This window comes from Diprion similis, chromosome 10, assembly GCF_021155765.1.
Source record: "Diprion similis isolate iyDipSimi1 chromosome 10, iyDipSimi1.1, whole genome shotgun sequence".
Taxonomy (NCBI): domain Eukaryota; kingdom Metazoa; phylum Arthropoda; class Insecta; order Hymenoptera; family Diprionidae; genus Diprion; species Diprion similis.
Genome location: NC_060114.1, coordinates 6,517,616 through 6,541,852, shown reverse-complemented (window position 1 = coordinate 6,541,852; position 24,237 = coordinate 6,517,616). Strand labels below are relative to the sequence as shown.

The following is a 24,237-nucleotide window of genomic DNA, read 5'->3' as shown; positions in this document are numbered from 1 at the left end:
TCTGCAACAAATTTCAAGGTGTCAAAATTTGTGATGTTTCTTCAGGAATTCCAGGTAGGGGAGGGTGGGGCAAAGTGGGCCCCTTGAAAATAATGGCTGAAATCGGAATAAAATGTTGCGAGTAATTATGATTTCCGAATAATTCATAATTAAAAAATTTCAGGGGGTCCACTTTGCCCCCAAATTTTTTGGGATATCAAAAATTTTAAGGTGCCCATTTTGCCCCATACTTCCCTACGTTTAATTCTGATCCTACATTGAAGTTCGAAATGATCGAGATTTTGACCCGTCTGCAGCAATTAACTCCCAACCGAAATTTGGTGGCCCTCCGGAAATTTAAAAACTTCGGACGAGATTCGAGATAATAACGTTTAGGTAATCCAAATTCTGGTCATTTCGCATTTTGACACATAGAGCCGGGTTGAATTCGTGGAAAACAAATTTTTAGTATCTCTTTGAATAACCTGCTCAACACTTTTTGAGTCTCGTTTCTTGGACTGATGAACTGCTTGACTTACAGGACTAGAAATTTACAGTCAGGTCTAAAATATTTCGAAGCAAAAACAAAATGGAGCTTGAAAAAAATCTGCGAAAGTTGTTCAAATTAAATTTACCGTTCAAAAAATCAAAATGAATTTTTGATGAATTCTCGATTTAAACCCGAAGTTAGACATATTTTTCAAGAAGGTGTGAAGAAAGAGTGCAAGTGGCAACTGAAGGTAGAAAGAGCCAGCTTCCTTAATTACTTTCCGAATTTTTTTTACAATTCTTCTTCTTCTCGTGTCAAAATGCATTTCCCACCACGCTAAAAAAAGTTACAAGCAAAAATCAAAAAACTGTGTCAAGGCTCAATATTAGCCGTTTCAAGTCGTTCTGAAAAAAAATCTTGTATTCGTATTTATCGAAAAATTACACGTTGCATTTGAATAAGCGATGAAAATCGCAAAATTCTAGCGAGCGCAAAAAAACTCCGTAAAAAAATGTTGAAAAATGTTAAACGAATCTAGTGCTTTCCACTTTCAAATCCCACTTGGCTCGTCATTAATGCTTTTTTTGCCAATGATGCCCAACTTTTTGTATCAATCGAAAATTTCTTTCAACACTTCGACTGTACCTAATCGTGAGCAGTTATTATTCACAATATCAAAAAAATCACATTATTTTATTATTTTTCGATCGTAAAATTTTTTGGGTATAGTCGGACAAATTCTGATTCCAGATCAGCCAATTCACTCTGTCTGAAATCTGTCAAAAACTAGAATATTGTGTAGTTTTTGAAAGCACTAGTTTCTTACGATTCAAAATAAAAAACGAAATATGGTATAACGTTATGATTTTTCTGATGCTGATTGAAATTAATTAAATGATAACATTTAAAATTCATTGATTAAAATTTTTTTTACACCATATTGCGTAAAGTCCTTCAGTTTTTTGTGAGATAAATTAGCTTGAGTGACAAGTTTTGAAGCTTTGCCTTATCGCGTTCTCGTAGTGACAATTTTTTGACCTGACTGTACGTCTCGTACATCTTCAAGTGCAGGAAGATAGCCACAGTTTTACTGAGGAGAATACAGAGGGCAGAATTTTCGGAGGGACATGCGAATGTTGGCAAATTGAAACTAAGGAATTTGACGATCCTCCTAAACTCTGGAACATTCTGGAGATGTAGCTTATGTAGAAAATGAGGTATGCCCACGGAGAATATTCTCACGAGTAACGACTCTCTTAGGATTATTGCATAGTCTTAATAACTGTTTGCTCTCTATAGTCCAGTCAAAATAGGTCTGATTTAAAAATATTCGACCCGTGGCTGCATTTTGGTTTGTAGGAGTTTTTAACCCTCAGGAACTCAAATCTGAAGTTATTTTAGAGCTGCATAGCCAGGGTTTCGAGAAAATAGCCAAATTTGTTCTTTTATGCATTTTCCTCAAAAACTGTTGTCGATAGATGAAAAATGATTAGACTATCGTGTAGAGTGAAAAATTCTACATCGAATCAAGTTTTTATTTGTCAGAAATGAAGTTTTATTTACAAATTAAGAAAAAAGAAATTATTTCTTAAAAATTCCCCGATAAGTAGAATTTCTATTTTCTCAATTTGTTAATCCAACTCCATTTTCGACATACGAGAACATAATTCCATGTAGAATTTTCCGCTCCACACGATGGTCGAATCATTTCTATCGACAGCAGTTTTTGAGAAAAATGTAAAAAAAAAACGTCAAACTTGGCTGTTTACTCGAAACCCTGGCTATGCAGCTCAAAAATGACTTCAGATTTGAGTTTCTGAGGGTTAAAAATTCCTACAAACCAAAATGCAGCCACGGGCCGAATATTTCGAATTCAGACCTATTTTGACTGGACTATTTATACAACACGTTAAAAAAAATTAATGTTATTTTCATCCTTTTTTCTTTATTCATCTGTTTTTCTTTACGATCGTTCCACGCGATACTTTTCGTCTTTGAAGTGTTGAAACTGAAGAAAAAAAGTAAAAAGTCATTATGTCTAGAGCGTAGATCTATGGTATCCATTGTCGGGGAACACGAAAGAGAAGTTTTTTTATAACCATCTAAGAAATCCCGCAGTCCTTAGAACCGTGACAAAAGTATCGTTCGCCTCAGTTTTCTTCAAAAGGGGGGGAAAAAGGTGAAAAAGATGGGGATGAGATCGTCTGAGTTGCTTTTATAAGGTATATAATAATGTAATTTATAAGGTGGTTGCTGGCGCAGGTTCGCGTCCTCCACAATCATGAGTATCGGAAAACAATCAGAGAGGCTACTCTCCACGCTTACGAGCGAAAAAAGGAAATTTAACTCGTTATCTTCTCCTCTCTCTCTCTCTCTCTCTCTCTCTCTCTCTCTCTCTCTCTCTCTCTCTCTCTCTCTCTGTCTCGGAATTTCTCTCCCTCAACAGATTTTTTACCCCACATATTTCAGTCGGCATTATTTATACGGTTTTATTACTTCGTTCGATTCGTTTAGCATTGTAACTTATCATCGACGAACGGTTATTTATTCGTTTGACGTAACAGTTTTCAAAATATTTCATAAGTTCGATGTGTTTAGTAAAATTCGTTGGGTTGAAAATTACTTCGCAAAATTATGCTTCTCGTATAAATTCAAAATTCGTGAGTATTTTAACCAGATTAATTATTCAAATATTGATAAAAATCCAAAAAATAATTATTCCAATCCATTTCACTATATTAATTTAGATCGTAATTCATTTGAGGTGTCGAATCTGAAATCTGATTTCTTAAATTCAAAAACTAGTTTTATTCCGACTAATGTAAATACCTTGAAATTTTTGAGGTCGCTAAATCTGAGTCTGAAACCGGATTGGTAAAATTTGAAATGGCGGATCCAATATGGCGGACGAGAAGTTCAGATTTGATCAAATTCGGTCAAAAAATGTCGACAAAATTTTTACAAATCTAAATTCATTTTCACATTCAGTGAACTCGAAAACTTTGTCGGTACTCACTTTCGTCGAAATCAAACCATTTTTAGAATTCGCGTCGGCCATACTATGGATCCGCAATTTGGAATTTGGAAAATCTGAGTTCAGATTTGGATTCAGCAACCCCAAAAACCGCCGGATAAACCTATGAAATTTTTTTTCCATTACAAAACTGGCACGAAAATCTAATTTTCGCCTGATACTCAAGGGGTTAAACGGATCAAGTTTCAACACTTGATACTATAATTCCACAGCTTTGACAAATCCTCTGCCATTTTTCTATTCCTGCAACCATCTTCGCATCGCCGTTTAACTTTTCCCAAAATCAGCAGCAGCTAAAAACTGTCCATTTTCCCACTTTCTGCGATACTTTCGAACTCTCGGTGTGTAAGTCGGTTTTAATTTCACTCCACCGACCCACGACGCCCTCCACCCCCGCCCCGCCCCTCGTTTTTCTAATTTCCGGACTATCAGGAGCCGCATTGCCTCCTGTATATACTTGTATAGATATACATAAACCCATTTACCGACCCCCACATACACAAGCTCCGATTTTCTATGTAGGCACGCCTTGAGGCGACCGCCGGACGAGAACAACCCTTGATTACGACATCATTTATACCCTGGAGTCTTGGACCATTTGCGGTGTTATTCTTCACCTTCGCGTTGTTAATTCAATTCCATGGATTGTTATTTTTGTTTCCACGTCTCTATTTGTTTTTTCTTCCATTTTTCGTTTCAGTTTTTCCCCTCTCACTTTTACGTTAATTCAAATCTTTGCGTGATAGATTTGAAGAAAAAAATCGGTAAGAAATATTGCAAGAATAATAATAATAATAATAATAATAAAAAAAAAAAGAAATAAATATATAAACAAACCAACACACAAGAGACAACGCAGTGAACTTTTCAATGATTGAAGATGTGCTACAAGACTGGATGGAGATGAATACGGAATCGTTGGAGCGGAAGAGATATTAAGTCGAAAAACCTGAAGATTGAACCGAGGAAAGATTTTATACATCTATATATTATATATCAGTATATTTGTAGGTTCACGTAACGGATGGGGAGAAAAAATATGGATTTGATGAGCTCAAGATATATTGTAATATATATTATATATATACGTGTATACTCAATGGTTAATCGTTAAATCAGAAAGTGGAAAATGGAGAATTAAAGACGAAGAAAGGATAATTCGTCAATTTTGATAGGTTATAATGAAAAATTTTAAGAGAGGGGAAATTGGATGACACGAGATGAGAAGAGGAAAAAAAATTGAGGATAAAACGGTGAGCAGTTCAGTGTAAATTGGAAATTCGGAATGTAGATAATGAGGAATTAACAATCAAAGATGGAGGACTCAGGATAGTAATTTCAGTCCTGATGTAAAGGTACAAAATTAGAAGCAGAAAAAACTAGAGGCATTCCATTTTGCGTAACGTTCATAAAAAAGTTTAATTCTGAGAAAGAACAAAAGAAAATGAAAGAAAAATGCAAAAATAATGGTAAAGGTAAATTCACAATAAAAAAATTGCTAAAGAAATGGTGAAGAAAAAACAAACACGAACGAGAATGAAGAATATGAATAAATAAATAACAGCAAAGAACTAGTGATTATTCGATCTTGAGACGAGTTGCAACTATCCAAATGAATTCGTGTTTCAATTTGTTATAAAATCGTAATATTTTTAGATTTTTTTCCTGAACTTCGAAACGTGAAGATCTAGTGGAAAGTCAACTTTTCATTTTCCGAATGATTAGAATGATTTTCTTTTTTCTCTGAAAAAAGTAGAAAAACAGACAACGTGAAGAGAAAGAACGAAAAATTGAATCAGTAAATCGACGAGTTGACAACGAGGAATGAAAATTTCGCGAGTGAGGTTAGGAGAAAACGTTTCACGGAGATGAAAAATGACTTACGGAAAAGGGGATGCATGAGAAATAGAAATGGGAAATTGAACGGGAGAAGGGAATGGCGGGAAATTAATTCGTCACGGTGTTGGTTAGATTATGATTTTGCCAAAATCCCCGAGTATCCAACTTAAGACAGACATTTAACCGACTTAGAGGATTTCACCTAAGTGCTAAGTGTGTGCCGGTGGATAATCCGCGTAACTCTTAGAGGATAATGCTTGCGGAGTCACGTGCCCCGCTCTCACGGTAAAGCTGATAACGCGAGCAACCCTGCAACTTTCGTCTTCGTCGTTGTGAAAGAAAAAAAAAAGGGAAAAATCAAAGATTAAAATGAAGCACGAACCCGATCCATCGAAGGAAATACGTTACATGTCTCCGCTGAGAAAATCAGCGTCAGTTTTATATTGCCGGGAGAATTATTGACTGCTCTTTACTCTTCGACGCCACCCTCACTCCCATTATCCCAACTGAATGATCGATCAACCCCCAATCGTGTGTAAAAGCTCGCTGATGCTTTGACGAGAATATGTTTTATGTACACATATACGTGCATGGGAATAATGTAGGTTGACGGAGTCGTCGTAATGGCTGTTTGCCTGGGGAAACGCGTCGAAATTGGAATCGTGAAAGCAGAATTCAAATTTTACAATCCTGTATACTCAAATTATTAAATTTTTAATGGCCTCAATGCGGAATTGACTCTGTTCCAAATCATCCTTAACCTTTAATCTTGCTTTCGCTAAACTCGTTTCTTCTACGAGAAGACGAAGCGAGCAGCGCCATCTAGCGGCAGCTCTGCGAACTCTCTTGATTCGATTGTAATAAGGGTCTTCGCATTGACTGAAACCACGGCGTAGTTGAGGGCAGCATTGTTACTGATTCTACAGAGGTGGAAAGATTTAATTCTTAAATTTGACTTTTCGAAATCAAAAAACATTTACTTTAATGAATTCTTTATCAAATCATTCATTTCGCTTGATAGTAGAAAATTTACGCATGGTTAAATTGTGGAAAACGTTAATATACATTTTTATTATTTCACAAATATTGCCTCATGTATATTCATGATCGACACCGTATGTATAGGCGGCCAACATAACCTTATTTTATTGCAATCTGCCGTATACCTCGATCCATGCATGTGCCCAGTAAATATTATTTGGAACAATTTTTCCAATTTATTTTCTAGTTAACAAAGGACATTTTTTTGGACGAATGGATAATTTGATTTTATGCTCGCTTCAAATTTTCTACATTCTGTCGATTCTCTTTATTTCTGTTTTCGCTATTCAAAATCCCTGAAAGTTAAATTCCTCCAAAACAGTGTTTTCCAATTTTTCATGTCACTTCGCTTCCCATGATTCGATCGAATTTGAAAGGATCACAAGTGTTCCAGATAATAAGCGGACGAAAAAACTATCCTAATTCCCAGTCTTGGGGAAGAAAAAAATATCAGGTTCCGAAGGGGAAAAAATTATTCCGTATTGAAAATTAGATCTGAATTCTGCTTCTGACATTTACGAAAATCCGCGTCTAAGCAAAGGTCCATTTTGGGGATAAAAACAATACGTATAATGAAAGGTAGCGGACTGGGAAAGCGAGAATGGGGATCGCGTAAAAAGCCCGCAATAGAGAAGCGGAAACTCACATCCCTAGTCCAATTCCCAAGGTATATCTTACGGTCCAGGATTTCCTGTTTTAAGGACGTGCCATTTGACGCCGCAACTTGGTGTAGCAGGCATCGCTCCTAATAAATATTTATCGCATGCTGTCCCCATGGCTGAGAAGAAGAGGAGAGGAGGAGAAAGAGAATGCGGGACCATCTGGTCCCGACCAAAGGTGTAGCAGTGGCTAGGTATTATTGATCCCGAGGGGCCGAGGGAAAAGGACGAAGAAGAAGGGCTCGAGCTGCCGACGCAGAGCAGCCAGCCAATTCTGCCGATAAAATGGGATCTTGAACTATTTGGTATTTTTTTCAATTTTTTCGCACGACTGTTCGTTAACCCTTTGAGGAACGGTGGTACACGTATGTCTAGTTTTTTCATTTTTTCCGTTGTATTTTGCAATACTTTTATACTTAGAATTGCTTTCTAGATTCTCAAAGGTTTGAGTTATAAAATACTTATGGAAGAAAGTGTATATTTGTTTATTTCGTAATTAGTTATAAACAATTCAAACTCAAATAACTCAGTTTTTTTTTAGAATAGCATCCGTGGTTCTTAAACGAAGTGTCCAATTGCTTTGAAAATTTGTTTACATATACTTTATGTCTAGCGATATTATACATATATTTTTTCAAAATTTTTTGGTAGGTTGGAATTTCAAAAAAAAAAAAAAAAAAAAAAAAAAAAAAATTGTTCGAGTTTTCAAAAAAAAAAAAATTGTGCAATTCTGACGTCAGCATCGTAATCAGCGACCCCCCCCCCCCCCCCCCCCTGAACTAAGTTTTGTGCCGATTCAAAGAAAAACCGCGAACTTAACCTGAAATAGTCGCCATATTGGAACCGCTATATCGAACTTTTCAATTCTGACACCAGAATCGTAATCAGCGATCCCGAAAACGCTTAGATCGCCTATGATTTTGAAAATTTGTTCAATGAAAAAATGTACCTCTTAAAGGTTTGACGAAGTGTTTCATGTAACGAAAGTTTTCGATGAAACTCACCACGAAATCACGGCTCGGAATATGTAGGAACACAAAATGCATCTCGGGTTGCCTATTTGCTGGCGTTGGGCTACAATCACCGTTCAACGGTCGGAATTTCAATCGGGTTGCAATTTGGATATGTTTTAGCGTGTACCGAATGTGAGAATCCTCCGATTTCTAGACTGCCAAGCCTCTCCGTTCACGAGAAACGCAGTCCATCAATTTCATCACGATCTCGAATTGAACTTAGCCTTAGAATTTTCAGGACTTCCTGTCGTCGAGGAAAAGAATATAACCGAATATTTTTTCTGTTTGAAAAAAAAAGTCTTGTCGTTCCGAATATGAAATCCATTTTAAGGTTGATATTACACAACTGCCAGAAGACATGTTTTTCAAACATTTTCAGCCTTGTGAATGCAAAGGACAAAAAAGTAAATTGTGTTTATTTCGTTTTTTAATTTTTGTTATTCTTTTGTCAAAAAGTATACGTTTCGCTGTGTATTCTAAAATTTTCAGTGCTACATAAAAACTGGGATTTTGGTTGAATCGGTGTGAAAATTTTTTTCATCAAATTCCTTTCTTTTTCTTCCGCTCAATTATTGTAAATTCTATTCACTACCTCGATTCAGAACCTCGAGACACTTTCAACACCTGAACCACCTTAGTATTTCACCGCAGCAAATATCTCTCGTACTTGAAAAGAAAGGAATTCCACTGACTTACGTTTCCTTCGCTGTATAGAAGGCTTCAACCTTTTGTCTTTTTCTCTTCACAGCGTCTTATTTTTCGACATGCGTATATACAAAGGTATTATATATATATATATATATATATATATATATATATATATTCTTCAGCAGTCCTTCGGCTCTTCTTCTTCACTCGAAGTTGTACGTTTTGTTTATTTTTGTAACGGAGTTTCGTTTCGCTTTTGTTTGTTTACACTTTTCTATATTGTAGGTGTTCGGAAGCCTATCAAAGTCCTTGGTACAAACGACGTAATCGATGCATATTACTATATACCTCATTTCGACCGAACCTAATAATACATGACGTACATGGAAAAAAAAGGAAAGCAACGACCCAGGTCCCAAGAAATGTAATCTTTAAGGTTCGTGTAATATATCTAATGAAAACGATTCTAAATTTCTCGAAACAACTGTATTGCAGGTATACATCATTTGATATAAATCGAAACCCTCGATGTAACTTTTGGCAACGTAATTCTAACGTGGATTCTCTTGTTTATTTTTCTCTAAAGATTTCGGGATAGCGAATGAGATTCAAAGGTCGCATCTCTCGAGCAAAAAAACCAAAGCTTTCTTTCCTGACAAGAAAAAACGATCTGCGAAAAGAATAAAGTACCTAAATGGACAAACGTAGTGCAACCCAAAAAAGTTTCTCCAATATCGTGCGATCAACATTTGGCGGGAAATTTTCCCGCGCAAACAAACTCTCACAGTCCGGAACTGTTTTCTTCATACGCTCGACACTCGTTTAGATAAGAATAGGTTAGATGAGGTTATGCTATGTTACATATTATATATGTAACTTCCGGGAAAACTTCCGCATCTCAATTTTGTAAATCTTTCAGGAAAAGAGAAAGGAGGAAAAAGAGGACGAGTAGCGGAAGAAAAAGAAGGGACGAAGAAGAAAGGCGAAGGGAAGGAAAGGAAAGAGCCGCCTTGGACGTAGTTTCGCTTATACGAAGTAACAGCTTTCTCTCTCTCTCTCTCTCTCTCTTTCTCGCACAAGCTTTGCTCTTACGCGAAAGAGGAAAAGGCAAAAACAGGCGAACTAAAATCCTCTTGACGAAATGTAACGCTCGAACGACGCTGACGGTTCCGCACCGCCTGCGCTATTTACGTACACACCGGGATTTCAAGACTTGATCCACTTCTCCCGCCGCGCCGTACGAATATACATATATGGGGCATTCCGCATGGAATTCACATTTTATAAAGCACCCGACGTGTTGCTTACCGATTTTATTCGTTCTGCGATATGTCGTAGTACGTCAAACAACATTGGAAACATATCTTTTTCACTTGCCAATTCGACATTCGAAGGGTAAGAATCACCCTATGAATTTAGCCGGAAACTATTAGCTTTAAAAGACTTCTCGATAATCAAGTAAATCTTTTTCCTGAAACCAATTAAACACAATTTACTATCCACAGACGACGATATCCGTGTCATTTTTATCTTCCGGAATTACATTTCAATTTTCATTTTGGCGTGGGTAAAATTTTGCCGCGTATTTGACCCTTCAGACGGCTGAATTGGCGCGTAAAGTAAATACTTGTTCAATATTTTTTTTATGTACTGCAGCATATTACATAACCAAGAAGGTATACTTCAGTGAAGTATACCTCGACCACTTTCCTTCTCAGAACCCATATTGTTCCACTTTATCAGCCACTTTTCATGCTGTGTGGAACGATAAAAAATTAGAAAACAGGTTTTTTTTTCATAACGATTTTTGTCTTGATTCTCTGTCACAGCGATCTACATAAAATGCTTGAACAAACTTTTCAAACATTCATTCTCGCGTGAATTTCAGGTTCTACGTTCAACCATTAAAATAATGTTTGTTTAGTAATCTTTGAAGTACAAAAAAAAAAAAAAAGAATCTATCAATTCTGTTAATAAAAGTAGATAAAATTCGCAAGAAATTCATTTTCATTTGTTTGTAACATAAGCCCGATCACCGGACAAAAAATACAAAACTGCTATAAAACGAAACCAAGCACCAGCAAAACGAGAAAACACGTATTTTTCAATTTCATTGTACAAAAATTAGTGAAAAAAAAAAAAAAAAAAAAAATGGAACCGAGTTAAAACCCGTAAATTTTACGCGGAATACCCCATATATGTTACACATGTACGCTAGTAAAATAACTTTACAAGCATACTCTACACATTATGTTGACGCGATGTACTCGCCGAAATACATCATACAAAGTAAATACATGCCGAAGACTTATTGCTCAAAGCCCTTGTTTTAAGCGGACTAAATTTTAGTCCGCCATGAAGTAAACGTAAATGAATATTAAGATTATTCTTATTGCAATAATATAATTTTTTTTTTTTTTAATTTTTAAGAGACGACCTCACTTCGATATCGTAAGCAGCATTGATGTACTCGACAGTTTTTTCGTAAAAATAAACACTAACAAAATTTGAGGAGAGTATTCCCAAAACTTGTGGTGAAAGGTTTACTCGTCGTAATAAGAATAACATCTTAATTTTTTCAAAGGTAAATAGTTTCATTTTAAAAAATTCGTGACTTTTAGAAAAAAGTTTCAGTATTTTCAAAAGTCGGAGAAACTGCGAAAAAATAAAATACGTGTAAACTTTGTAGGTGAATTTTTATCTTTTGTTTACTGGTTACAATTATTAAGTTGATTCAGTTTTCAACCAACCTTCCGTTTCCTACCTTCTTTCTTTAGATACTAAAATAATCAGGCCACTCGAGTAAACCAATTTGAAGAATTTGTGAGCCGTACATTGCGAGATGGGGGCTGTTATACAGCCACCTGTTCGTTTAAATTCTGAGCTAGTAACCGTGCTTCGGGTTGTGAAGGGGTGTCGAGTATCAAGCACAGGGGGGCGCGATGGTGAGGGAAGGGAAGGGAATCGAATCGAATCGAATACGGGGAGAAGAACTCCGAAGTCATTCGATAATGGCGCCGCAAGTCAGCTTCAGGGGTGAAAAACAAGGTAATATATACATATATACGTATATATTTCCTATTACCCTTGTAGATATATATATATATATATATATATATATATATATATATATATATATATATACATATATGTATAAGTATCCAAGCTTATATACAAGGATAATGGGAAATAAGGAGGAAACAAGATGGCGGGAGAGACAAAATTGCGAAAGAAAATGCGCGGAATTTATTATAACACAAATAAGCGTGAAATTCGAAATGGTTGAAATTCTTTCAAAAGTCGAATGACAGCTGGATAGATAATTATGAGACGAGAAGTCGATTAGGTTCGAAAAATTCTTGTTATAAAACGAGAATTAATACCCGAGTCTGCGTCAAGTTTTTTTTCTTCCGCTTGTTTTCCTAACACTTTCGTCCTTTTGTTAATCTGATTGCGAGGGAGACGATCTGACTCCTCAAAAATCTCCGGAATTATCTTCGGATTCGTAATTTATCGCCACGTAGTATAGCTGTAATAATGATAATGATAATAACACCATTCGGACATCAAATCGTTCCATTCTCTATTACTCTTTTATCTTTTTAGTTAGGAATTTAATAATTCTCTTCTTCTTGGGTGGGGTAGAAAAATGTAAAAGACCAAAAAGTCGACGAAACGAAATCCGGAAATTCCAATTACCGGCAGTTACAAGGTAAGAGATGTCACGGATTCTAGAAAATGGCAAGAGTCAATACGTAGAATCCATGCCATTTCTTTGTTTCTGCATCAAATGAAAATTCATTCGAGTGTTTTTGTTTAGAATTGCGTATAGAATGGGGATGTTGAACCCGTTTTTGCGTTGAAGATACGTGAACTCCGATTTTCAGAGATATATACGACACGTCCAAATCAACTAGGGCACATATAATTAATAACAACAGAGGAGTTGAGGAGTAGGGTTAAAAAAATGCGTGGTATTATTAGAATACAAGTTTGATGTTTGTTGATTAGTTTGAAAAGTGGAGACCATCGACTGGTCCCAATGACCATAATAATAATGGTAAACTGTATGATATTTTTGGTAAGTGAACCCATCAATCAAACTCGAGTGTTTATACATCCATGCATGAATAATATTTTTTTCTCGGTAAATCTTTGGGTTTGAAAAGCTGATTATGTAAAAGAGCGAGAAATTAGAAACACACTAAGAAGCGACGAAAATTGTGGCAATATAGTTTAGTCAAAATAGGTCTGAATTCAAAATATTCGGCTCGTGGCTTCATTTTGGTTTTTAGGGGTTTTCGACCTTCAGGAACTCAAATCTGAAATCATTTTTGAGCTGCATAACCAGGGTTTTGAGAAAACAGCAAAATTTGACGTTTTTTGCATTTTCTTCAAAAATTGATATCGGCAGATGAAAAATGACTTGACCATCGTGTAGAGCGGAAAATTCTACATCGAATCATCTTCTCATATGTCGGAAACGGAGTCGTATTAAGAAATGAAGAAAAAAGAAATTATTTCACAAAAATTCCCCAGGTTCCGTCGATAAGTAGAATTTCTTCTTTCTTAATTTGCTAATCCGACTCCGTTTCCGCCATAATTCGATGTATAATTTTCCGCTCCACACGATGTTCAAGTCATGTTTCATCTACCGACAGTAGTTTTTGAGGAAAATGCAAAAAACCTGAGATTTGACGGTTTTCTCGAGACCCTGGCTATGCAGCTCAAAAATGGCTTCAGATTTGAGTTCCTGAATATTTTGAATTCCGACCTATTCTGAATAGACCAAACATTCACGCATCGGAATTTGAAAATGGGAGGGAAAGAGGAATGCGAGGCGACTCGATCGGCTCGCGTGCCGATGCCTGCGGTCATTTGTTGAGCAATTTCACAGAAAACCACGTTCTCGCAGGCGTTGAAGGGTCACCTTCAAAGACGCTGATTGCGGATCCGTCGGCGGTCGCGATGCGTCTTTGCCATGTGTACACAAGTACACAGATGCCGGCGTCGAGAGGATTGCGGATCGGAAACCGTAACGAGACCGCACGATGGCATTACACCCTCGGTTGTACAAATCGGAAATCGATATCAGCACCCGAATTCAAGATGTCTTGAGAGCCTTGAGCATGAGCGCGGGAAATTCTGACGTGGCGTGAAATATTGACTCAAGATTTCCATTCCACGATCGAGTAGAAAAATAAAGCGTCAGTCTAATTTTTAGGTCATCGGCGAAAATTTTCTTCAAATTCGAATAGTTCAACAAATTTTTATTCAATTTGGAATGGTATTATGAGTGTTGTTTGTGGTTAGTCATCTTGGGTTCCGAAACGGCAAGTGCGTATGAATTATATCCTAAATTGAATCTAGTCTTCAGAAGACAACCCCCAAAAAGTTACTGAACTCATTTTACTGGTTGGGTTCTTTAACATTCCTTCCAACAATCGTTATCCGAGTGCCATTTTGACCAGTTTTTTATACAAGCTCATTTCATTGGCGTTCAAAAACGACTGTCGGGCCAAAATTTTCTTTAAAATAGTAATAGTTAGTTGGAGATTATCGATTCGAAGAAACAAAGTCTCTTTCATTCTTAATTGAATACTGAACAGTGTTTCGTTTCGAGTTTTTCATTGTCGTTTCTCTTCTCTTTGGTTTCATTTTTTTATCCGAATTGATGGATGTTTGTTTAGAGTGTATGACAGATAACCCACCCGCGAGACTTTCGAGAATTAATAACCTTCAGAACCCTTGATGTGCGGTTTGTCATTTCTCTGGCAAAAAGCTCGGAACTTTTTGGATCGTTCAACGTTAATACCGGTAATATTTTCACCGTCACTCTGAATTTATCTGTGATAAGATGGATTCAATGAGGTTTTTAATCCATCCAATGACACTGCGAAATCGAACAATATCCATAATTCAAGTGTTTTAAAAAATTACCACAGTATAGGAATTTGCAACAAAGTAATTTCAAGTCGATTTTCAGTATTTTTAGTTCATTCCGTCCAGTGATGTCGAGTATTTGAAATTACAGAAAATTCGTTTAAAAAAATTCTAAGCGTAATTTCAAATGATTTAAGACTCTTCTCGATGATCTTTCAAACCTTGTTAAGAGTGTTGAAGTGTTTTAAAGTACATCAAAACGATAGAATTAATTGTTTTAATTACTGCGAAACAACTCGCATTCAGACACCTTTTTCATTTTTTCCAAGCTATTCAATTACTTAAAGTTCTTCGCAAACGTTTTTTAAAATTCTTCAATAGGATTTTTTGAGTGGCTTTAGATTTTTTTTTCATTTTTCATCACTTTTTGAGTCTTCTAAGCCCACCAAGTCATTTCTAGTGTCAAATGAAATATTTCGAAGTCACGATAGTTTTTTCAATTTGCCACGAATGATTAGCTTCAATATTTTTTGAATGCCTCAGAGCTTCTTATATTAAAAACTTCAGTGATCTAAAAATTATGATTTTGTTATATTATTTTATTATGATACTCTTCAAGAAACTGTCAGATTTTTTTTCTATCATCAGTTTCATTACCGGTTCAGTACTCATTTTTCTCTTTTGTTCTTTGAACCGCAAATTCCCAAAACAGCTGAGTATTTGGCAGAATATTACTGAAGCTTCAAACAGATACTAGATATGTTTGAAAAGATTCGTTCTGAATTCTATTTTAATCTTTTCGCATCTTCTGATCGTTTTCAGACTCTAATTTTAACAGTTTATGTAATTGATTCACGTCACATTTATCTTGAAAAGCAAAATGTTAAAAAGGAAGAGAATTATTAAATTCTTAAATCGAAAGATAGAAGAGATAAAAAGAATGCAACGATTTGATCTCCGAATGGCGTTATTATCATTATCATTATTACAGCTATACTACGTGGCGATAAATTACGAATCCGAAGATAATTCCGGAGATTTTTGAGAAGTCAGATCGTCTCCCTCGCAATCAGATTAACAAAAGGACGAAAGTGTTAGGAAAACAAGCGGAAGAAAAAAAACTTGACGCAGACTCGGGTATTAATTCTCGTTTTATAACAAGAATTTTTCGAACCTAATCGACTTCTCGTCTCATAATTATCTATCCAGCTGTCATTCGACTTTTGAAAGAATTTCAACCATTTCGAATTTCACGCTTATTTGTGTTATAATAAATTCCGCGCATTTTCTTCCGCAATTTTGTCTCTCCTGTCATATTTTTTCCTCCTTACTTCCCATTACCCTTGTAGATTGTTGTCGTAATAGTTGATTTGGACGCTGTTATAAATTGTGACAAAATACCCTCCTCGCAATCGAGAGACGATAGACCAAAAAAGGGGCTGACCCGGAAAAAATTTCAAGTAGCGATTTTCCGTCAGAAATGATTTTTTTTTTTTTCCCAAACCACTTCAGTAATAATCATTTTTCACATAAAACAGAAAATAAACGTGATAATGCAATAATACAATTTCACCCCTTCTTTTCGGACTTCAATCGAAAAATATCGACCCTAGGAAAAAATCGATAAGGACCGAAATTGAAAGAAATTTAATTCCAAACAACTTTGGCAATCACCATTTTTCGTGTGAAATTGAAAATAAACGAGTTATTGAGTAAATCCAAGATGGCGGTTAAACCAATGTGGTGCGAATCCTGAAACCGAAATGTAGACTGCCAGAACCCCCCCCCCCCCCCCCCGACCGAACGATTTCCGATACAAAATCGCTACTTACAATTTTTATCGAGTCAAATCCTTATTCGACTGGGCTAAAAGGGGCACAAATTGGGCCTAAACTACGAAATAGTTAGCCAATGTCGCACCGCTCGCCGGCAGGAAGCTACTCTCACTGTCCTTCTTCTAGGCCCCAAGTTGGGTGCGATTTTACTCGCCTAGCCCCGAACTAGACTAGGAGATATCGGTCAACTCGTTGACGACTTTCGGCCCGAAGGTCGTGTGTCCGCGGACTTAAGCACGGCTACCGCAGCAAGGTTTTTGTGATAATCTTAAGAAAATGGGTGCATTAAGTTGTTGGCAAAGAAATTTTGACGCACAGTGTTACATGGTTATAACAAATGATTGTTTATTTTACCTTATTCTAATGTTGACAGTTAGAAGTTGTAATCTGCTCGCTGCTAGATCCTTGCCGGCTCACAGGCACACACACTTCACCTCGCACTTCACTCTTTATCACTCACAAGGTGACACTTGACTCTCTTATTAGCGTCCAAAACGCGTCGTCTCGACCGACTCTGTCGTCTGCTGTAGAGGCTCGGCACTTCGTGGTGGTTCGGACGCCTGCCTCCCTCGCGACCCCCTTTTTTGGGGTACGCGGTACGGAGGATAGAGAGAAGGCGGCCAACGCGGCGCTACACGTGGTGGCAAAACTCAAGAAAGTAGTAGCTCTTCTTTTCGCCGCTACGTGGCGCCCACAACGCTTTTTCTCGATTAGATATATAGATACATAGGATCGACTTGGAATGGACCTGGAGGGGGTATTCTGGTGTAGACATTTTAAAGAATTGATTGATTTTCTCTATATTTTCAAAATTTAGACCCTCAAAAATAAGCCTCTATCAAGAGGATTTTTGGAAATTCATATTATTTTCGATGTTACAGTTATTTTTGTGACACGCCAACTAAACCGGTCTAGCCAGAACGAAACTTTGACCGTGTTTTTCTCGAAACTACTTTTTTCGATGCGGTTGAATATTTTCGTATTATTGAAACATCAAGAAAGGTCTTGTAAGAAATGAATGGTAGAAATGTTTGTGATTTTTCATTTATCTCACTAAGAAAAATGCCTGAAATTTGGGCCTCTAGGCCAGAATACCCCCTTACTTGATGCAAGGTGCAGGCGTCTGATCTCTACCGTCAGCCTGAGGCACTCCGTGATCAATTGTTGCATGCATCTTCGGAATCTAAAGAATCAAAACTAAAATGCTCGAGAGTCGAGACGTTTCTCATTTAATACGTGACCACTTAAACTAGTACGAAAAGACGGCAGAAGACGTGCGTCTCAACGTCTGCAGATAACGCTGATTCAGGACGTTACAACCCTTAATCATAAAAACCTGAAGATTTTAGGTTTTTAATGGAATTTGGAGAAAATGAGGTCACGTTTCCATTGACAAATCTTTGGAATATCGGTATTTCGTAAATAGAATTTGAAAATATGTCGGATCTTAACATTCTATGAAAAATATTATTGTTCCTAGAAGTGCAGCATCTTTCTCTAAATAAGTTTCTCTCTCGCACTGGACTGGACTTAGGTAAATTCGGTACCAACGACGTCGAAATACTCTAGATCGGTGGTGATTAATTATTGTGACGTTGAATCTGCGCGAGGAAAAGATGAGCGGATCTTTTAAGTGCGTCCTCAGTTGTAGCGATAATTTTGGGGGTTTCGTGTACTGGAGAGTGTACTTATTTTTTCATACATTGAATAATTCGAACATCAGTGCGAAATGCAAAAATTAAATTACGGAAATTGAATGTTACGCATTGTGCACGATCATTTCCATAACATTGCACATTACACGAACGCGCCATTTCTACCATAAACTTCATACTCATCTGCAAAAAAACGTTTGAAATAATCTATTTTCGATTCACATCACGAATAACCTATATGTTGCATAATACATAACCGTCAAACTGTAATGATCGTTCTGTGTTGTGTACTCTACACGATGGCGTTACCGAGCATAATTCCCTAAAAATATAGGGATTTTTTTAGACAGTTGGTACAAAATTACTCAAAGGCTTTGATGCGCACTCACACCACGCTTTCTCCGCGACCGCTCGAGTCGAACTATTCTCGCCTCCCTCCCCCTCGCGCGATACTCGCTCGCTTTTCGCTTCTCCTTCTGCGCATGCGCGCTACTCGCTTACTCCCCCCACTTTCTTCCCATCTCATGTACAGCGCGCAGACTTCCCGCGCTCAACATGTCATATGATTGTGGGAAGATTGTTCATATTAGATGCAATAGCACATATAATAGGCAACAGAAGACGTCTTTATTCGATGAAAGATAGGATGCAATAGAAAATTCTATAGCTAGAAAAACAAAGTAAAATCGAAATCTTGACAGAATCAAGCGAAAGCTGATCGGGGTCTCTGCTTGGTTGGCGACATAGACAATTCTCAAATATTGATACACTTTGTGAGCGGAAAGTGAAAAAAAATTTCAATGCGAACAGTATGCAAGATAAGATTCTCATCGGTAAATGAATAGAATGAGAATGCAGGATAAATTTCAAGTCAAAAATTTATATGTTTTTTCACACGAAACTAAGGTAAGCGATTATTTTGATAATGTAAAACGTTTCTTCCTCTAGATTATTTCTTCTTTTCTTTGGTTCGTTTCGAATTTTTTTAGCCTACCAAACTCGTGTGACAACTGACCTAAATTGATACCGGAACATTTCAACGAATCTCCAGCCCTTAATTGACTGTGAAAATCATTTGGAGAAAATTGAAACACCTTCTTTGGACTGAAATACAAGCATGAAGCTCTTTTGGAGCTGCGCATGTATACCAAACCGCAGAATAGGTATACAGACTTCCACTAAGTGAAGAAACAGGTAAAGGATGTACGAGACGAAAACAGAGTGCTCGAAACGACGGCAAAGCTCCGTTTTATGTAAGCTCGCTTGCCTCAGCCAGGATAACAATTCTCCCCTCCGTTCATCGCACGCCTTGCTTTACAGTGTAATTTATATGGAAGAATTCCCAAACCTTGAGATATTTAAGCGCCTCGTTACCCGAATCATCGCTCAAGGATCTTGTATCCGATTTATTAGACGTTTTTTTAATAACAACACACCGGAAAAATTTTCTCTTCCGGAATTTTTTTATTTACAAAATTCTTTAAGCCACCTACGACTTAAAAATTTGGCGACACAATCAAAAGTTTCCAATCTTGTCGTCGATAAGCGAAAATTCCAGTACCAAATTTTCAAAAAATTATTTCGGAAAAAACACTCCGGAAGGGTAAAAGTCGCAGGAAAACGTAGAATTGTTCAACGAATTCATGAAAAATTTTGAATTTATCATTTTTTTGTTTCTGCATTTTCCTATTTTCATTTATCTTCTCGGGTTAGAATCAAAGTACTATTTTCAGTCGAGGCCATTTAGTTTTTTATCGATTAAGATGACCAGAACCAAAAACTCAAATTGGAAAATCACTATTCATCAAAATTCGAAGACTACGCTGAAATTCTGGATACCCGAAGATCCGTGAGTATTAACCCTTAGGTGCTTGACATCGGTGAGGGTAGGAACGGATAAAATTCCAGAGCCGGTCGCTTCTTTTGTAGCCTTAAAAAAGTTTCCTTCGCTTCACGCCTCCAAGAATTGAGATGTTATAGGTGTGGGGTAAAAAGATTTTTTTCCAATAGTTATCAGTTCTCAGGGGAAAGGGTGAAAAAAAATTAAAGTAAAGAAAAAGGTACGAATGAAAGAAAAAACACCAGAGATGGAGAGCGCGGAAACAGGACAGCAAAGTCAATCTCGAGATCTTCAATAAACAAGCTGTGCAAAAGTTAAATTAAATTTGAAAAAATTCGTTAATATCATTGCTCATCGTCAAAAACAACAAGATTTGATTGAATTTTTTTTATATTGCTTGAAAATTGGTAATCGTTTGACGATTTTTTTTCTTTATCGTATGAAAACTTTTACTAATTGGTTGTAATAATATTTTACAATTACAGTGGATTATTTGTTTTCAAAGTTTCATAAATAAATTCAACGAAATTCGAAAATTATAAAACTAAATTATTTATCATAATAAATAATAACAATATTGAATATATATTCAATATCTACTATAAAAGGGTAAATTTTGATCTAAAAATTTGACACAATTCATACAAATTCCTATACATTTCAAATAAAAAAATTAAATAGTGAATCGAAACTCGTAGATTCCGAATCAATTTATCTTTGATGAATATTTGTCACGTAGAATTGAAATCGTTGGACCGGAAGATGTGAAAAGCCGAAAACTTGAAAAGAGGATCACGTCTTCCAAACTTCGACCGTCTAAACATAATAAAATTTTTCATCCCTGCCGGAATTGAAATAGGTTTTAGACGGGCATCTATTCGTCAACTAAAACATTGAAAACTTATTACTACTTCAAAATCAATTAAATGCATTATTCGAATATGACTGAATAATGACGTTACATGGAGGTTATTATCGTTATCAACTCGAATTTCTTGTTTTTTCATAAACCGTCTAATCTGGAATAAAATAAATATTTATTTGCGGATAGAGAAAGGTTTTTACGGGGTGAGAAAATTGCACTCGATATAAAAAGTGTCGGCACATGCCAGGCAACTTCACGTCTGTTTATTCAACACTCTATGCCTTCACTTATATACGAGTCGGGGGACAAGAGAAGAATGAGAAATAAGCCCATAAAACAACAAAAAAACAAGATGACATAGAAACGAAATAAGGGCGGACGATAAAAACGCTTGGAGAAAGCCCGAAAGAAAAGATATGAAATTAATTAGAAAAACAGAAATAAGAAAGAATGAAATTAATATACTCGGAAGACTCGGTGAAATCGAGAATTTCGTCGTTGTTTTGCAAGTTTATTTGTTTTTATGATGGACACGTCAAAGTGAAATTGCGAAAAATATCCGGATGCAATGTAAATCAATTTTTTTGAGGAAGAGACACGAATTCATGGACTCAAAGGAGAAAATACGAATAAAAAATCTCTGACCTGACAATCTTAGATTAGAGATTGAGTAATTTAATCTTGACATGTTCATGTGAGATACATTTTAAAAGACGAAATATCGAGGGAGATTCAGTTGAATATTCGGCTCGTGGGTGCATTTTGGTTTGTAGGGATTATCGACCCTAAGGAACTCAAATCTGAAGTCATTTTTGAGCCGCCTAATCGGGGTTTCGAGAAAACAGCCAAATTTGACGGTTTTTGCGTTTTACCTCAAAAATTGCTATCGTAATATGAAATATTGACTTGACCATCGTGTAGAGCGGAAAATTCTGCATCGAATTATGTCCTCATATGTCGGAAGCGGAGTCGGATTAACAAATTCAGAGAAAGAAAATTCTACTCAACATCGGCACTTGGAGAATTTTAGCGAAATCATTTCTTTTTACTTAATTTGACGATCCAACTCCGTTTTCGATATGTGAAAACACAATTCGATGCAGAGTTTTCCGCTTTACACGATGGTCAAGTTCACTTTGCATCTACATATCGCCAGCAGTTTTGAGGAAAATGTAAAGACCGTCAAATTTGGCTGTTTTCTCAAAACCCCGGTTATGCAGCTCAAAAATGACTTCAGATATTAGTTCCTGAGGGTCGAAGACAACTGCTGTAGTCCCAAAATCCAGCCACGAGCAGAATATTTTCAATGTAGACTTATTTTGACTTGACTATGAAGTGATTCAGTAGTGGTGTGAGATATTACTAATCCTCGGAGATACTTTTGTCGCGAGAAAAAGGCGACACCTGGCGGCAAGCGGAGAAATTGAATCGATCACCAATACTGACTGACCATGCAGGCGAAAATACAAGCTCGTTCCATAGTTCTTGTTAAATACATGAGTATGCGTGTGTGTGTTTTAGTTTTCGTATGCGTATGCGCAAGTGCGTCTGCATTCCAGGCGGTTTATGAGCAGGTTATACACACCCCGTGTATCTCGCATGAAGCAATTCACGTTTCAGTTTATCTGCGTAACGTACATCAACCTAAATTATATCGCTGTTTACCCTCAAAACCGCCGATGCGTTATTCGCTAATATTGCGGCGATATTTGTCGACGGGAGAATTTACAAAATTATTATACTTTAGCCGGGAGCTAAAACGGTGGACGGATATATCCCATCACGAAAAGTATCGTAAGTGCTAGCTAGAGGCTTGGTTCAATCAGTTTTTTGAGTCGAATGAAAACCAATGCGCAATTCAACACGATAAATTTAGAAACCATGGCCAGAATTGACAAAGAAATCAAACTAATAACAAAATTGTTTATGAAAATAACAAAATATTGCACTTTTGATGAAAAATTCGAAGCATAGAGGAAGTTGCACTTATACTATAATATTGTACTCATTTGCTCAAAATTGCACTTTTGCTGAAAAAAAAAAAATGTCACAGGTATGGAAAACAAGCCGGATTCAACTGGTTTAAATTACACTTAATACCATGAAGATTGAAACGATTCCCGGAATAACACTAACGGAAAAAATGACACCAATTTCAATGCCAGTCATAATAATCAATCACGCAGAAATCATGCTGGAGAAAAAATGGTACAAGGGTGAAAAAATTGCACTAACGAAAATCGCCAGAATCTCACACTAATTTTGTACCAAGCAAAAATCGCCTTGGACGATAGAATTTTGCTCATGGCTTACAAAAAAAATGACTCAAGTGGCACAAACGCTTGCAATGGGCAGATTTCTTTGGTCGGCATTACGCAGTGTTTAAACTCTTGTTGCTAGATGTTAAATAGTCGATTTTTTATATATGCGTTACTCACCTTGGCGTCATTTTTAGGGCTGAAGTTATCAGGACTGAGCACATTAAACTTCGGTGAGATCCGAGTGTGAGCTGAAAAGAGAAAAAGAAATTTGAACGACAAAGTCGATGCAAGAAATATGAGATTTGGAGGATTGATTAAAATTGTCGTCAGTTAATTAATCAGAAAATTATAAATAATATTCCGACTATTGTAAAAACATATTTTTAAAAAATCTCAAAATTTATCATCCCAGTACCTCATAAGCTCTAATATATTTACAAAATGTTATTATATCCCGATTACTTGTAAAAAATTCAAACACTTACGAAGATTTGGTAAGAATTTGAGGAATTCAATTTTTCACGCACAATTTGCCAAAAATTTCGGAACCGTAAGAAAGAAAAACACCATGTTTTTAAACCGATTTCAAATCATCTGTTAAAATGTTTTTTCAAAATATTTCGAGTTATTTAGATAATAAAACAGTCAAAAATATATCATCAAGGGAATAAAACAGTCTGTACATAATTCTGTGCAAAAATTGAGAGATTTTTCTTTGCGGTACCCGGACTGCCTGCTCAAAGAAAACTTCAGAAGATTAAGAGGAGATATAAAAGGAGCTGAAAGTAACAGATTCGAGATTTCGTAGATGATACGGGGACTTTACGTAAGCGTTTGACTTTGTCGTCGTTTCGAGTTTCAAAACCAGGAATATTGCTTTTTTCATAGACAAAAAAAATCTACTAAATTTGTATTGCGTAAACCAATTGATTCTTTTTACAAGAAAGACTGTCTCGTGAGAATTGCTGACGATTATCTTTGTAATATTTCAATTTTATTAATTATTATTTCAATTTCATTCCATGGATTAGTATGCAAACTCCAAAAACTCTGGGAACGGAGCTTTTCGCCGGAACAAAATGCCATTCCAAAATTTCTAAGCTTTTTCATATTGCGCATTGAATTCTTAATGCGAAGCTCGGCCGTTTTCTCGCCACAACGCTAGACGGCTAATTTTAGACCTTCAACGCGATTC

General features: G+C 36.4%; 1 protein-coding gene across 2 annotated transcripts in view; it reads right to left on the bottom strand.

The window, feature by feature from the left end:
• LOC124411081 (atrial natriuretic peptide-converting enzyme-like) overlaps positions 1-23,291 on the bottom strand; it is an 81,584-nt gene extending 58,293 nt beyond the window's left edge. For both annotated transcript variants that reach the window (XM_046889950.1, XM_046889952.1), the window contains exon 1: positions 23,220-23,291. The gene's annotated coding sequence lies outside the window, so the exon portion shown is untranslated. The remainder of the gene's footprint in view (positions 1-23,219) is intronic.
• Between the last annotated feature and the right edge of the window lie 946 nt (positions 23,292-24,237).